At 37.0% G+C, this 16,749-nt stretch overlaps 1 long non-coding RNA gene across 1 annotated transcript; it reads left to right on the forward strand.

Moving 5' to 3' along the window:
• The first annotated feature begins 3,926 nt into the window (after positions 1 to 3,926).
• On the forward strand, positions 3,927 to 16,138 carry LOC106041777 (uncharacterized). Its single transcript, XR_001210695.2, has 4 exons — positions 3,927 to 4,886; positions 5,274 to 5,355; positions 6,102 to 6,141; positions 15,620 to 16,138. It is a non-coding gene; the product is annotated as an uncharacterized lncRNA (long non-coding RNA).
• Positions 16,139 to 16,749: the final 611 nt, after the last annotated feature.

The raw sequence follows: 16,749 nt of genomic DNA on the forward strand, positions 1-16,749 counted from the left end.
AATAACACAGCTAGACCTGATCATATCTTGGGGCAAGGGACAGGCAGGATGACTTAAGTCTCCTTCCTAGTTTATTTTTCTGTGGCTATAACAGCTTGGATTTGTCCCTTGTACAGATAATATCTGTCGTATTAGTGGCTATAAAGCAATGCTACCCAATTTTCAATTGCTGAAGAGGATATGATTTTACAATATTTTAGCCTATGGAACACGACCAGAAACATTTTGTTGTTGTTGTTAATAATTTATTTTTAATTTAATCAATATACACTAATCTCACTGACTGCAGTAAATTCCAGCTGAGGGACAAGAGTGGGTCTCTAAGTATTTTTGACATGAATGTATTTTCACACAGTCTTTTCCCCCCAAGCTGAGAGTAAAAAACCTGATAGATGCAAATAATAATGTTTGCTCAGAAAGGCAGGCAATAAACCTTTAACAAACAATATCACTATAACCCTTAAATAGTAATTGTACTGCCTAAGGCATCTGATAAAGGATTCAAGTGTTCTTGCTATATTGTGACAGGCAGATGCATCAATCAAACTCGATAATGGACTAAATTGGGAAATAGGGTACTGGGAATAAACAGTTCTAAAAAGAGGTGAAACTTTGTGACAAGCAGCCTTAACAGACCAATCTTGATTCTAAACATAGAAGCAATTTTAGGGCTTCTCTGGAGGCAAAGGACAATTATTGCCTAAACAAATAAACTAGTGTCTCTGTACCTCAGGCATTCACTAAAGTTAGTTTGAAACAGTTTTGAGATCTGACTAGTGAAGTTCCAGGGACATTGGATCTTGACCCGTTAACTTTCTTTGAACTGTATATGGATATTCTCTTAGATAATCCATAAACTAAACTGGAATAGAATGAGAAAACTGGAATGTGTTATGATTTTAGCACTAATTCTTCTGCCAACAAAAATACCTAGGTCTTAACTAAGATTGAGTATATGTCAGACTCCGAATTTGAATCTACATGAACACTATACACTTAAAGTTCTTAAGTTCAGTAAAAGACCTGAACTTCAGCTTCCATGTGGAGTGTTTATTTAAATCTGTATGTCAAGCTGGCAGTGATTTTTTTTTTTCTTCTGAAAATCAATAAATAAATAAAGTAGGGCTTATCTGTCCATTTATATTCCATAGTGCTGAATACATTGTAGGTGAGCATGGAGTCTAGAGCCCATAGATTTGTGATTGCATTCATACTTGCCCCATGTACTACATGGTATCAACCTAAAACAGGAAAAAAAAAAAAGAAAAGAATTTCCCAAGGGTTTTCATGCATGGACTGTGATTACTCAGACTCTGAGAGCAATTTTAAATGTCAAAAGGACTTATGTATCTCTGAAATAGCTTAACCTCTATTTATGTCTTGTGGTCAAATTCTGCTCACACCCTACCCTAAGATTAGCTGAAGATATACACATATATCTCTTCATATAAGGATTACGTATATATATATTATATTATTCATATAAAAATTCAAATACTGTTTACGTGAATATAATCAGCATGACATTATGATTTGAATAAAGACTCAAAGCTAACACATAATCTTATTTGATCATGTTGCATGACCTCCCTATGATTTTGCATCTAATCTGATTTTACTTCAAAAACAAAGCTATATCAGCATGCATGGTGGAGCTCCAGTGGTATGATATAATGCTTTTGCATCTGAGAACAACCTGTTTAATATGCAGTTGCAGGGTTCTGATGCTCTTTATCAGAAGAGTTTTAAATATATCCTCAATATACAGTCCCTATGTAATATCATTTCCCATTGATATAGCATTAAGTTTTGTGTGCTTAAAAATATAATACAGATAAAAAAAAACAAGACCATATCTCCCCTCTCTACCCCCTGAACTGTGGGTAGATTGCTTCTAGTTATTGAATTTATTTGGTTTTGGATTTTCTGATTTCTTGATAGCTAATCTAAGCACAAAGTTGTTCTCTTGAAGGTTTTCTTCCTCCTTTGTGTTTGTTCTGGCAACAGTACCACAAACTCTTTTTTTCTTATTTTTCTTAGCTACTTCCAGTGTTTCTTCTGTCATTCATAGAATCATAGAACCATTAGTGTTGGAAAAGACCTCCAAAATCATCTGGTCCAACCGTCACCCTACCACCAATGTCACCCACTAAACCATGTGGCACCAGGTCCAACCTTTCCTTAAACACCCCCAGAGACTGGCAACCCATTCCAATGCCTGACTACTCTTTCTGAGAATAAATGTCTCCTAATTTCCAACCTAAACCTCCCCGGTGCAACTTGAGGCCATTCCCTCTAGTCCTATCACAAGAGAAGAGACCTACCCCCAGCTCCCCAAAACTTCCTTTCAGGTAGCTGTAGAGAGCAATAAAGTGTCCCCTGAGCATCCTCTTCTTCAGACTAAACAACCCCAGTTCCCTCAGCCGCTCCTCATAGGACTTGTGTTCCAGGCCCTTTGTCAGAGATGCTTCCAACTATTTGCTCACTTGTCACTGAGATATATATATATATATATTTAAGTCAAGGAATGCAAGTGTCTTTTTATTTTATTCATTTTCTTTCTACTTTCAGGTTTGGTCAACTTTTATTTTCTTACTAGTATTCCTCTGACACTTCAGACCTACATCTTGCTACTGCTCATTCTTCCCATATATCTGATCGTACTTTCTCTGTCATCATTTTGACAGCATAAAATTTATTAACATGACTAGGTTGAGGGGACATCATTAATAGGAATGAACACCTGATCTTTTTTTTTTTTTTTTAATGAAAAAAAGTTGTATACAGTGGTTTATATTTTTTTCCACTTAAGGAAATATCCACCCATATTAAAACTGGGAAGGATCATCACACAGCACCAGAATTAGCAAGCAGTAAAATTTCTAAGACTGGAAAAAGCAGCCATAGTAGATCAAAACAGGATCCATGTAACACAGTATCCTGTCTCCAACAGTGGCCAAAACCAGAACCCCCGAAGGAATATGAAAATGGGCAAGTCTAGGTGATATTTCCCTCAATTACTTTCTCACACATTTGTGGCTTACCAAGCAGCTCTGTTCAAAACAGTTAACATTTTTAATAGAGGATATATCCAAGTTTTCACACAAAAATTATCCAGTATTTAATGCAATATTTTCCACATTGTTATTAAAAAATATTTTTAATGCACTTTTGATGTAATCTCCTATATTTACTTTTGCTATAAACACAAAAAGAAAAAAGCCAGCAACTCAAAGTAATTTATCTGTAGATTAAAACACTGTTTACTTTAATAATCCACACATATGACGTTTTCTAAATCCAATTACTTATAGATGAGCAAAACTTTTGTTAGACACAGATTTGTTAGATTATGAAGGGGGTTTTGAACAGTTCAGAGATATTTCAAAATTAAATTTTCATATGATGTTTTGACATTTATTTTCATAGTGTCTGAAGGTACAAAGGCTTATACCAATTGGAAAGAAAAAAAAAGTTATTTCATGAGTTTTTAAAGTCCTTTTGTGGGCAGTTAGGTTGGGTTTAGATGTTATTTCTAGTTAGGATTGGTCCAATTTTATTCCCAATCACCTGTTCATTTTTAATGAACAGTAATTATTTATTCCCAGTAATCTGTTCTGTTTTTTAATCAGTTTTTAATCTATTGTAAGCTACAACTTGTGAATTATTTTCTTAGTTGAGCAAGGACCCATGCTTCACAAATAAACTAGCCTCTCTTCCAATTCTAGAAACTTTGTACATAGCCCCCTCAGTTGATGTCTGGACAGATGTACAAAGGCATGCCTCTCACTTATTTCACATTCAGACACTTCAGGGAGGTTTTCTCCATAAGCTTTACTATTTTAATTGATCTGCAAAAGACAATACAGTTTGAGGAACACCTCCATCTGTATCCACAGCCACCAAGTTAGCTATTGAATAGAAGAGGCCCCATCCTCCCTTAATAGGTATGTTCTTGCTAGGGGTATGGAGTAGGTGGCAAGGACAACACAACACTAAGTACCAGCTGCATTCTTCAGCAGAAAGAACAAAAAAGGAACTGTTAAAGGTTAGATTTTTTTTTTTCACCTTGTCTACAAAACCCTTGTCCCTTCAGAATCTCCCACTCCTGACATAAACTCCCACCTTCGGCAACGAACAGCAGAAGTCTTAGAGGCAACTTGTGAATGAAGGAGGCCTATTTCCATCCAGTACATTCTCTGCACTGGTTGAAGAAGGGTTCCGAAACAACAACATGTATGAGTACCTAATTAATAAGCATATCAGAATGCAACTGCATAAAGGCAGAAAGGTGAAAATCGGTGCATAACAGTCTTAACTACTATATTTGCTAAATATCCATTAGGTTGACTTCACAGTGTTAATATTCTGTTACAGAAGCTTTCACGGGGTAGGATGCAAACTGAAAAAGACAGCTGATCTATCCAACTGTACCTCAGCAGCACTAGGGCATCAAGAACTATGGCATAATTACTTGAACCATGTAATTGGGGAGTGACTGGTGACCCTTTTTCTGTATGCTTGTGTTGTCTCACTGGAGCAGGTACAGAGGTCTGCTGTGGGAGGGGAGTTCAGAAATATGTGCAAAGTAAAGGAGCTGAGTAAACCCCAGAGCCCCGTATTTCATGCCAGAATTGGCAGCTGAGCTGTAGGTGGAAGGTTTGTTGTCAGGGTATTGCATGGGCTGCAGGGCGCCACAGTCAGGGCCCATCCCACTGCCCCAGCCAGGAGCCAGGCAGCTGAGGGCACTGGGGAAGCTCTAGGCCCAGGCATCGGGCCTCCCTCTGGGAACTGGGCCGGAACAAGGCCAGGCCAAGGCCAGGCCGGGACATGGGCCTGCGGGGCTGTGTAGAGCTGGAGACCAGCCTTGCCATGGTGTCACAGGGGTAGGGACTGATGGCCCTTGGGGGCTGAAATGGGGCCCTGGGCCCTGGGCAGGGTGGGGGGAGCCCCAGGGGTTGCTGTGTGCAGCCCTGTTGCAGTCAGGGCTGCTAGTGCCCTCATGGACATGACAGTTATGTTGCCACCTACCCCAGCTGGTAAGCTGGGCAGCTCTTTTTCACTTCACCCACCCCTGGCCCTTCTCATCAAAACCTTCTGGCATTCATCTTCCTCTGTCCCTGCTCTTTTGTGCTACTTTTGTCCTGTTACCTTCTCAACTACTTTGTGTAGTAACTCCTGTATTTCTTTACCTTGATTTTCTTGCCCCCTTCTTCCCCATTTTTATCCAGTCATGGTGCTCCTTTCTTTCATTTCCTCTTCTCCCACCCTAGGACCCTGTAAGCAATGTCTGAGGAAAACCCTATTGGACTTGGGAGACCAAGAGCATTGATGATGCATACTCATTAGCTGTTGGTAATCTTCTGCTTTTTTTTTGACCCTTAAACGTTTTCCACCAGTTGTACAGACTGACCTGACTAACATCTTAATCATGTTTCCAGACAGCTGGCTTTTCTCAGTTCACTCATCTCTTACAAATTACTCAAGGCATAGTCACTCCTCTCTCAGCTTTCATGGGGAGCCTTGGCCCTTTAAGGCTATGTTCATGTTAGCAAGTGGTAAGACCAACCAGGTATGGAGCTGTGGATCCAGGTAGTTAACACATAAAAAGTTTATGCATTTTTGGAGAGTTTACCTCAGACTAGTTCTAGTCCAGGAAGTAAGGAGAGCCCTAGAAAAGCTGGGAAACTCTCCTTCAAGGAGGCACAGACCCTTCCCTTCATCTGTTTTAATTACTGGCTCCACATTTAAACTCTATTTCTTCACCAAAAGGGGAAAAAAAAAAAGAAAAAAAAAAGGCTTGGAATGCACTTCAACAGCAGCAGAAGAAAGCAAAGAAAGCATTCAATTCCTGAATTCCCCCATTCATATGAGTATTAACAAGCCCCAGATTTAACCTCAGGTTGAAAAAAGAGAAGAGAAAACCTGCCATTCTGCCCTTAAGAAACAGAATATTGGGGATGGAGGTGATAATAGAAGGCAGGCAGAGTGGAAAGTAGTTGAAAGCATTTGAGAGAGATCTGTAGGGCTGTGTACTGTGGTGAGAAAGTTCTTCTTTGCCTCCCTGATTCCAGCTTTCGCCTTATGCTCTTATTTTCTAGACACCTGACTTGGGTCTCTAAGGCTCACTTTGCTGAAGTGGTAAGTGCTCACAACTGCTCCTGAAGATGAAGGGAGCTCCTCTTTGGAGGTGCAAGCTGCAATGAATGTTTCTTTCCTTACCTTAGGAAACATGGAAAGCTTCAGCTAGATTATTCTTATACGCAGCAGCTGTCCATACATTTTTCTTAAAATCAAATATCTGAGAACCAGAATATTCTAGTGTAGATAGTCAGACACAATATCTTAATGGATCTATATTTAGTATTTTTTTTTCTTAATGTGTCTTCATGGGCTGAAATCGGCAGCTGGGCTATGTGTTCTTCAACACTGTAATCAGGCACTGTATAACAAAACAGTCTCTTCCTACTACTCTTGTTTTGCTCAGAAAGCATGGGCTACAGAGGAGGATGGGAATATAAAGATTATGAACTACAGCTGCCTGAGGTAGAATGATAGTATTTCATTACTGAAGTATTTTAATTGTGAGCCAAAATATTTCAGATTTTGTTTACTTTCAAAGTTAAAATTTTCCACTGTTTAATTTCTTTAAATAGTTTTAAGGCTATGCAGTCTGAAAATGGCCCTAGATATCTCACACTGGACATCTAAAATTAATGAAGATGATTTTCCTTAGTGTCCCCAAGGTACAGTTCCTAGTCCTAACGATAGACATAATAATAGAACTTCACCATTAGGACAAATTGCAAAATTAATGTTAAAACATGTGAATACTGAAATAGAAACTCTTTGAAGAACTGTTGTAAAAATAGCAGCGTGTTCAAATAAGATTGTTGGAGAATCATAATTTTGGAATAACACAGGATTTTGGTTGGCATTTATGTAGGCATTTAATTTATTAAAGCTTTGTGTTCATACTGCAGACTCATATCAGGATTTGGTGAAGCTACTGTAAAAGCATTGCAAATATTGACGTAAATAAAAGTATGACTTCTGAAAGTATTACACAACATCTTTATTCAGAAGTTCTCTTTTTAGTAAGCATAAATGAAGTTTTCTACATGTTCTTGTACTGAAACACAATTGTTATTCACATACACAGTACTACAGTATTTACTAACATATTGTGTTCCTGCGAGTTCATGGGCCATGTCATACCTGCTCATACACAAGCAATGTAATCCACTCAAGATATCACATCCTGATGACTCAGGAACTTTAAAGTTTAGTGATGACATAGCTGTCAGCTTTGGAAATGTCATTGTTTTGTAATAGTAGCACATGCTTAGCTGCTACTGTGGCATATTAATGACATGCATTGCTTTATCGGAATTACCTTAAACGCGTCTACAAGGGATCTTTACTGTATATGTTTACAGTACTTGCTCCTTGTCAATTGGAGAAGACACTATGGCTCAGGAGGCTCATGCACAGATTTTATAGGATGTCAGAACAAAATGATTTTTTATTGAGGAAGGGTCAAACAGGTTGTGCTTTTTGTTGCTTAACACTAAACAATATAAGAAGCATGTTAAAAAAGCTATGGGCTCTCACTAGAAGGCAAAGGCTATGAGAAATGATTTAAAGCTACATTATCCTGTTTCTAATTCTTTTTCTTTCTTCCTGCGGAAATGTAATTGCAAGAGGCTGGGAGAAGGGATTGGAGCATTGACTTCTATGTCAGCCTTGAAGAGAGTCATAAAGTCTCTTTTATGGGCTTCTCTCTAGCCTAGTTCTACTTTTCCAAATTAGAGGAGACAATATGACAATCTTAGCTAGCTCTGATCTTACATCTTAATTTGCAAACTCAGCAGCAATATCACTGTCCAACTTTACTGGTTATGAGGAAGTATTCCTGAATTTAAAGATTTTTCCATTGAACCACAGTAAAGGTCCTGTTTACAATTGTCTGCACATTGCTTTAAAGACTTCATACCCCCAAATTTAGTAGGTTTTGATAATAAATATTGTGGATATCTAATGTTTGCCTTAGTTAAGTTGTCTGTTAGATCCTAGATATAGAAGTCAAGTATGCAGCTGGAAGATTCAAACAATAAATTAATTGTGCTAGATTTTTTTTTGAATCAAACACAGCAAACATAGACTCTAGTAATATATAATTCTTCTAAGCATTTTAAGATTTCATTTTCTGCTAAGCTGCTGAAGACTGGAACACACTGTATACGCAGTTTGAATAATTTTTAACTAATGTCATTATGAATGAAAAGATCTTACAGTACTCTATATCATCTATTCCTTCACATTTCCTGGTATCACTTAATAAAATACTTGACGCTCCAGCATTCTGCTGCTGCTGTTGATGTACCTTGGTCATGACCTGGAAGGACCACCCACTCCTGTAAAAGAGAGGCTAAGTCTGTCTCTATGGTAATTTGATTTTAGACCTCCTTTGAAGATAAAGGACGTGCATCTTTCAGTCAGCTTCAGTCTGGGCTGAGCTACTTCTGTGATGCAGGTTTTGGTCTGCAGAAGCCATTTATAGCTGTGTGCATAAGGCAGAGGGTGTTTTGTGTGTGTAGACGTGGATGAGAAGGAAACTTTTATTGGCACTTTTGCTTCTTTTCTACTTGAAGAAAACCCAAATATTTTGCTAGCTATATTTGAAAAAATGCCTCAGAAAAACCAAAAGCATTAATTTTAGCCAAGTAGAATCTTTAGTTAAAGAGAAGTGATCGATCACTTTGAAGGGAAAAAAAGTAATATCCTATGACATATAAATCTAAATATATTGGTTAAAGATCTAAATCATTTTATTTGCCACAAAAGAAGCACTTGTAATTAGGAACCAAAAATGCAGTAAGCCAACGAAGAGAAAATAAATTTATTGAAGTGATTTTGCAAATCACAGTTAATTGAACCACAAACAAAGCAGCAAATAAAGGAAATAATGTGGTAATTGGAACCCTCATCCCTTATTGGCATACATTATGGGTTGCTATCTTTTAGCAGTATTAAATCATTGCATGCGAATGTTGCCAAAAAAACTCTTCATTTCCTTTTAGTGACTTCTTACTGCCCTCAGTTGAAGTTTAATAGAAAAGGAAGGACATGATGTAGTTTTAATGACAGGAAACCCATGGCTTCCAAATGAATAAATTCCATCACTGGCTGCCACAAAGTGTGCTAATTATTTCCTTTGATAAATTAAAAGCCGTAAAAGTCCAAAGTATATAGCATGTGGTTTACAGTTATAGTCTGCCTGTCTGCATTATTGAAAGTTCATATAAACCTCATTATTTTAATTTAATAAACATTATAATTATTTTTTACACCAGTAGGCTGTATAGAAAGCATATGTTGAAGACAAACTTCTCTGACAGAAGGTTAAATAGCCGACAAACTGAATAAGCAAGGAAAATGATGTCATTTTTTATGATACTTTTGAATGAGCAGATGTTTATTTTTTTATCTTTCTAAACAAGAAACCAGTGATTACTTTTATCCTGTAAATGAAGATTTCATTCTGCAAAGTGGGCTTTGATGAACTATGCAGTCCCTTGTGTTTCAGAATAGAGGCTGAAAACTTGGAAAAAAAATGTACACAGGAAAAAGGAGATTTTATAATAAACATTGCAAGCCAAAGATATATATCTATATACCTATATATCTATATCTGAAGAAATGAAACAGAATCCAACTGAAGTTCTAATAACCAGAGTGGGTTTTTTTTGTTTGTTTTTGGTTTTATCTCCCCCCTGCCAAAGACGTCCAATGAGGTCCTGAATATCTTTAATGATGATTATACTAATGAAGTTCAGGCTGGCTCAGTACCTTATGGGATGAGGCCTTAAGCTTACCACAAAAAAAATGAAGAATGAGAAGCAAAAACTGTTTATAGGTTATGGAAGTTCATCTTGGATTATTATTCTATAAAGTTTTAAAAGGCAAATACTTTACTTTCAGGTTAGCAGGACAAATCTAGTGAAAGAACTCTGTTCCACTGCCAAATCTTTTGCTATGTCCTGATCTAGTGCACCTGACTTCAAATGTAAACTGCTTCAAATGCACCTTTTAAATAGAAAGAAAGAAAAAAAGAAAGAAAGAAAGAAAGAAAGAAAGAAAGAAAGAAAGAGAAGAAAAAGAAGAGAAAAAAAGAAAGAGAAAAGAGAAAAAAAAGAAAAAGAAAAAGAGAAGAAAAAGAAAAAGGAAAAAGAAAAAGAAGAAAAAAAGAAATTAGCTAGGCTACATGACTAATTTTGCTAAATGTACTCATTCAGTAATGAGAATAGGAGTTTCTGGAGACATGAGAGAGGAATGGCGTGCCAAAATAAAGGGCATAGGATCACACAGCAGATATCTGGAACCAGCAGGAAGATGAACAGAACTAGGTCTGGCAGGACCAGAAAAAGGCCGAGGACAGGCAAACCATTTTGTCCTCTTTAATTCAAAATGCATGTTGTAAAAAGCAATCACAGATACTGACTAAAATTACACAAATTGGAACATAGGACCGTGTAGTGTTTTTCCACTGGCAAAATGTGTTGCAGAGGTGGGTAGGCACAAAGATTTGTGTCTTACTGACTGAGAAACTGCAGCTCCCAAATGACTAGATCAAAGTGTCTCCTCAAATGGATAATGCTACAGCTCAGATTGGGGAGCTTCTTTATGCTGCTCATTGGATTGTGTTGTCTCCCCAGCACAAATCAAACCCTGTTGAGCAGTACTGACATCTTAGTTGGTCTGGCTTGCTTGTGCTGGAGAGTAGCTTTCCTGCAAATATGCAAGGAATATTGTGATCACTTGCTATATATATCTGTGAACAATTAATTTAGTAGTTTAGTGAAAAATTAAGGATATATTTCCCTTGTTCTTAGAAGTATATGCTGGGACTTTATGAAGAAAATTCAGACTTGCTTGTGCTTAAAGGCCTGAAGTCAGTGGAATTGTATCTGGTTGCAATAGTGCTGACATGGTGCTGTAATGACTTGAAGTATCAGCTAGAATTTCTCATTTTTTTTAAAGTGACTAACATTACACCATGTTACGGGGAAATGTCCTATTCCCTAGAAAACAAAACAAAACAAAACCAACAAAACAAACAAAAATACCCACAAAAAACAACAACAACACAACAAAACAACAAAAAAACTTTATGAGAAAGTGACTATGACAAATTCTGAGAGAACTGAAATGGAAACATTTCTCTTTTTGTTTGAGCTGCTTTACCAGCTCTTTTCTATAATTTCTTTTTTATGTGGTAACAAGAGAAAGGATTGTGAGAGAAATTGATAGGGTAAGAAGTTTTCTGAATCCTTTTTGCTGAAAGGGAGTTTGAAAGAGACCTGGGGGAAATGTTTTAATATTCTTGCAGATGTAATTGGTGTTGCAAGGGAACGTAGGAGGGTGAATTCTTCCACATTGCAACATACTGCAGCCTCAGGATTATTGAAACATAGAACTATACTTCCTAGTTGAAGCATATCTAGTTGCAAAGTCAATTGTAAATGCCAAATCTTTAGTAACACTTGCAAAAATATCACTGAAAAAAGGTATGCTCCATTTACACTACTCCTCTTTATTACTAAACCTATGAAAAAGAGAATAAAGGATAATAAATGGCTCCAGATCTTAGTGTTTAAAAAAAAAAAAAGAGTTGGCTGACAATTAAGAGACCCATCACAGGACTATTTTGCCTGTTATATGGAATCTGGGAGACAGACATTTCTTAATCTTTTATAGTCATGGTAGCACTTCTTTGCTTTTAGTTATAAAGACATATTAGTGCCTGCTTGGAAAATGCAAACATTTGTAATGCCCGTGTAAAGGAATTTAGTTTGTTTGCTCTTCCTTTATCTTTTTTCATCCTTTTTCTTTTTTTTTTTCTTTTTTTTCCTTTTTTTTTAATTAATAAGAGGAAGACAAGATTACTGCTTCTTTAGAGATTATTTGCCTCATTGATTTTTCCTTCTGCCCTCATAAAAAATCTGCTTGTAAACTGACAATGACTTGCATAATAGCTAACTCTGCTTATTCTCATAGTATTTTACTTGGAATAATATATATATATATATATATATTTAACACTGTTTTGAAGCTAGCTACAGAGACCTAAAAATATTAAGAGTTTTCTATGAAATCCTACTCCAACACCTGATTAATGTTAACAGCATGGAGCAGAAATATTTTTTAAAGTTTCATTCTCTCTTCACTATTTCTTTTCACAGCCATTCTTTAGTGTCTCAAATTTTATAGGCATTTATTTTTCATTTTCATTTCTATTATATTTATAGAGAGCTGTGTGAACAGACAGCATTCACACCACTTTCAGAGAAAGTGTTGTCTGTAAGTTGTATTCCCTTAGCACGTTGAATTTTAAGACAAATCTAGACTTCTTGCACAGTCTTATTGTTCAGAGTCAACCACAGCAGACATGATATTTAAGGAGCAGATAGAAGGGGGAAGACAGGGTTGCTGTGAAAATCCTTCTCTCTTACCACTTGCCAGAGGTTAAGTAAAGCCCTAAGGGAGCTGGACAGGAGTATGATCAAATGGATAGTCTGTCACTTGCTCGCTTTACTCAAAGTCAACCAGGAGTTACCTCTTAGTGGAAAGTTATTTCACTTGACTACCAGAAACAGAAGGAGGAGGGGCTGTGGTTTCTTTCCATACCTGCAGGAGGTCAGTGTAAGTGATGGTGATGAAATTATTTCCTTTATTTTTCTAGGCTGTTTACAGCTCATGTAGTACAATACCACAGCATGTGTGAATGAAGATATGACACAAGCTCTCTCTGATGTTTTGGGGTAATTTAAATGAATGTTCAAATATTTTCTTTTGTTTAGTCACCAGAAAAGTTCTTGATTTTAAGGCTATAAATCAAGCACTCTTCCATACTCTAAACATGTTACTGGCATTCCCTGCAGAGTAAGTCAGGGCTTCTTAATTTCAGGTTAGGAGGAAGCAGCAAATTATTTATTTATTTATTTTTTTTTTCCTGGACAGTAGGACTACTTTGGCCTTATCCAGAGGAGAACAGAGCAGGGAGGTAGTGAGGTTCTGGTGTGTTTTGTGACACAGGCCCACCTTCAAATTGCAGTGTATATTTACCTTGTTTTAAACTCATACCACATATCTTATCTTTTGGTGATCTCTAATTTTGGGGAAAGAGAGGTTAATCGTTAATGGAGATCGTGTTATTCCTGCTTCATACCAACAGTGATCAGCTTGGTATCTTGATTACCATGGACATCTTTTGAATATTCTGAGTTTGATTTATCTAAATCCCATATGTATCAGTAGTGAGGTTGTGTTAGGACAGGAGCTTCAGGGTTGTCCCGGCTTCAAGTTAAAGGGAACTGAGACTTAGGACTTGTCTGCTCATCTAGCCAAGCTGTATCATACAGTGGGGCAGCACATTTCTGGAAAGCTCCTCAAGCTAGTGCATGTCTCCTCCCTCAGTTTTCTTAAGAAGGTAGCACGTGGGGCTCAGTCCTAGGAAATCTTCTGTGTGCAGCTCCTAAAGACTAGCCAGCTTTATATAGGGTTTTTCTTGGATTCTTTACCATCTGCTTGTCCTGAGAATTTGCTTAGCAGTTTACTTCTGAGGAAAATCTAATCCGCCATCTGACTTGGGTCTGTGCAAAATGGCTGAGGCTCAGGAAGAGGGGGTTATTTTTAACTTGGTCTTTGAGTATTATTGCTGAATGGAAGAATAGGATGTATAGTTAGCACACTATTTTCTCATTTCCAGATGCCACAGCCAACAAAGGTCAGTGTAGAAATGTAGTAGTAATTGCCACTAGAAAAAAAAAAAAGGTCTGATGGCTGCATTTGTCAAAACATGGAGTTTCTTATTGTCATAGAAGTTTTATCTGTTATTATCTGATTTTTGTCCTTATCAAGTGAGAGAGCTACAATAATATGATATAATGTTTCCATTTCCTTAAGCTGAAAGAAAAGCAAGAGGGTTAAATATCAAGTGGTTTGCTTGAAGCTCTAATTTGAAATCCCATCAGGGTCACTTGTTTACTAGCACTAATAGTTAACTAGTGCACAGCCTTTAAATTACTGCTTATTACAGCTCTGCTGTTCACACCACTCTGTTTAAGGACCTGTCAGCATTTCCAGTGGAAAATTCTTTTTTTCAGAGGCTTATGACTTTGTCCTGAATATTTGCTCTGAAACTTGCTAAATGTCATCTCAGGCTAGAAACGGATTATTTTCTTTATTGCAGACTTCTCTACTTGGGGAATAAATCAGCTTTTAAATGATTTTGAACATAAGAAGAGCTAACTGAAGTGTTTCCCCATGTCCATAGTCTAATGCGTTTAAAATAATGGAAATGAGAAGGGTTCTGGGGCTGTGGGCTAAGGGGAAATATAGTGAAAAGAATGAGTGTAAAAGCTCTTCAATGTTTTATAATTTTACAGTGAGTTCCATCTTGGAGGTTGTCAGGTTGTAAACTTCTAGCTTTTGCAAAATATCACAGAGGCTTTGACTGCTAAAACTCCAATTTGCTTCAGTACTTTGATACTTCAAGTTACTCCCTTGTTTGACATTTTTATTCCCACCTATTAGATCTAACTCCATTTGTTCGGAGGTGACTTGGGTTTGATTCCTGGCTGTGCCTAGATCTTTTTTGTAGCTTCTGACATGTTATGCAGACAAACTTGTGTCTCATTGCCCCTTCAGAAATACCCCCACACATACCCTCTAACCCCTACTGCCTGGTAAGTTAGTAAGGAGGCAAGTGCTGCTTCAAGACCTCAGGCTTCAGTGTAATAAATTGCACTCAGAATTCTCAATCTGAAGTGCTACTTCAGGGGAATTTCCTCTTGCCTTTCAAAGAACATTTCTTTATTCCTTTCCTTGCTACTGATCATTAATCAATAAATGTACTTTTATTTATTTATTTATTTATAATTTTAAAATTGAACAACATGTGTACCTGGATTCCAACATTTTAAATGTTGCTAAATTTCATTGATTTTTTTTTCAGTTTGATTTACCTGAATTCATCACAAATCAAATTTGTGTCTTCGTTGGCAGGTGTTACTGTACTAAAAGTGGGCAGATAGAGTCAAGCTTTCAAAACTAAGTACTGCTGTGATAAAACTGATGTTTCCAAAACTGACACATTGTGCTCAAGCACATGTACAAAGAATGGTGTTTTGGAGAAAAAAAGAACACAAAAAACACCACATTTTTGTTAAATCTGTAAATCTACCTGTCAGGAAATAGCTAAGTATGCAACCCCTAAGGGTAATTTCAGCTCCATAGTTTGGGATGCAAGTAAGTATCATTTTATCTAAGCATTTCACAAAAGATTTAAACAAGTTACTGGAGTAATTATGTAAGGAACTGCAGCAAATAATCACTGAGAAAGTTGGGGGAAATTATAGTGTGAAGCAAGGCTTAAGGGAAAGCAAATATGGCTGTTTTAAAATTAGCTTTCATACCTAATAGGAATTGATAGATATGCTAGGGAAGGCAAGGTCAGATTCAAATTGGGACAGTAAGAAAATACTGAGCTGGCAGACTTCCGTTTTGTCCATTGCCCTGAATATGTTTGTTTTGTTTTGTTTTGTTTTGACATTAGGGCCACTGCAGGAACAGGAAGGGAAATGTGCAGATTTCAAGAGAGATTTATTCTTTTTCGTGCAATAAGATATGCAAGAAATAGTAAGTGGGAAATGCACAATTGTTTTTCCAAGTTATCCATACAATCTTTCAAGGGAGACACTCCACACTTGCAGTAAACAATAGTTATAATGAATCAAGTTTATCGTGGATCAAATGTGCAGTTATTAAAGCTGAAAAGTTGAATAAAAATGGATTGCAGTGATGTTGCAATGATAGCTTAAAAGGAGAGGCTGAATGAGCATTTTAAGTTAAAGATGCTCTGAAGTGCCGGAGCTATGGGAGGTGAAGAACTCTATCGTTCACCCACAGTATAAACCAGGATTACAGGAATATTATTATTTTAACCCCTTGGCTGCTCCATAAACATCTGTGTAGAATTCATCCACTGCCTTCTGAACACATCACGCACACTCATGTTTCCACAGATCTGAGTGCAATGCTAACAACATTGATTCATTGTTGTGGTGATTATACTCAATGCAGAAAAAAATTAACCTTGAAAAACAGTAAATTTACTTTCCTTCGAAATTGTACCACATGCAGATGTTAATTATTTCCTATACTATTTCTGTCGGTTAGGTGAAGGATCCATGTGTGCCTTCCATGACCCCAGCTAGGTAGTTAGTTGCAACAGAGAAACAGGACTTCAGAGGGAGTTGCTAACCTTCACTGAATAGCCTGTCAGCCAGAGAATGATACAGAGCACCTTCAAAAGGTCCCCTAAGTAATGAGCACTAAGGAGGGTTATAATGGGCCCATCATTAGCTTCAGCTAATATTTTGACCTAATGCCCACATATACTACAGGTGTCATGCAGGGCCACCATAGGATTAATCTGTAGGATGTTTTGTGGCTATATGATGACAACACATTTCTTCAGCATATTTGCCAACTTGTAAGCCTTTATATGCATTTTATATAATGCACGTACATTACAACTTCTTGCTTATATTTATTTTTTTTTCCTCCTCAGTCACCTATGGTGACCAATGACTCAAGTACATACCCATGCAAAAGAGAAAAATAAGTGGGAAGGCACTAAAAGCTAACAATGATGTAACAAAATACAAATACACCAGGGAAACT

The sequence above is a fragment of the Anser cygnoides genome, chromosome 4, assembly GCF_040182565.1.
Source record: "Anser cygnoides isolate HZ-2024a breed goose chromosome 4, Taihu_goose_T2T_genome, whole genome shotgun sequence".
NCBI classification, from domain to species: Eukaryota; Metazoa; Chordata; class Aves; order Anseriformes; family Anatidae; genus Anser; species Anser cygnoides.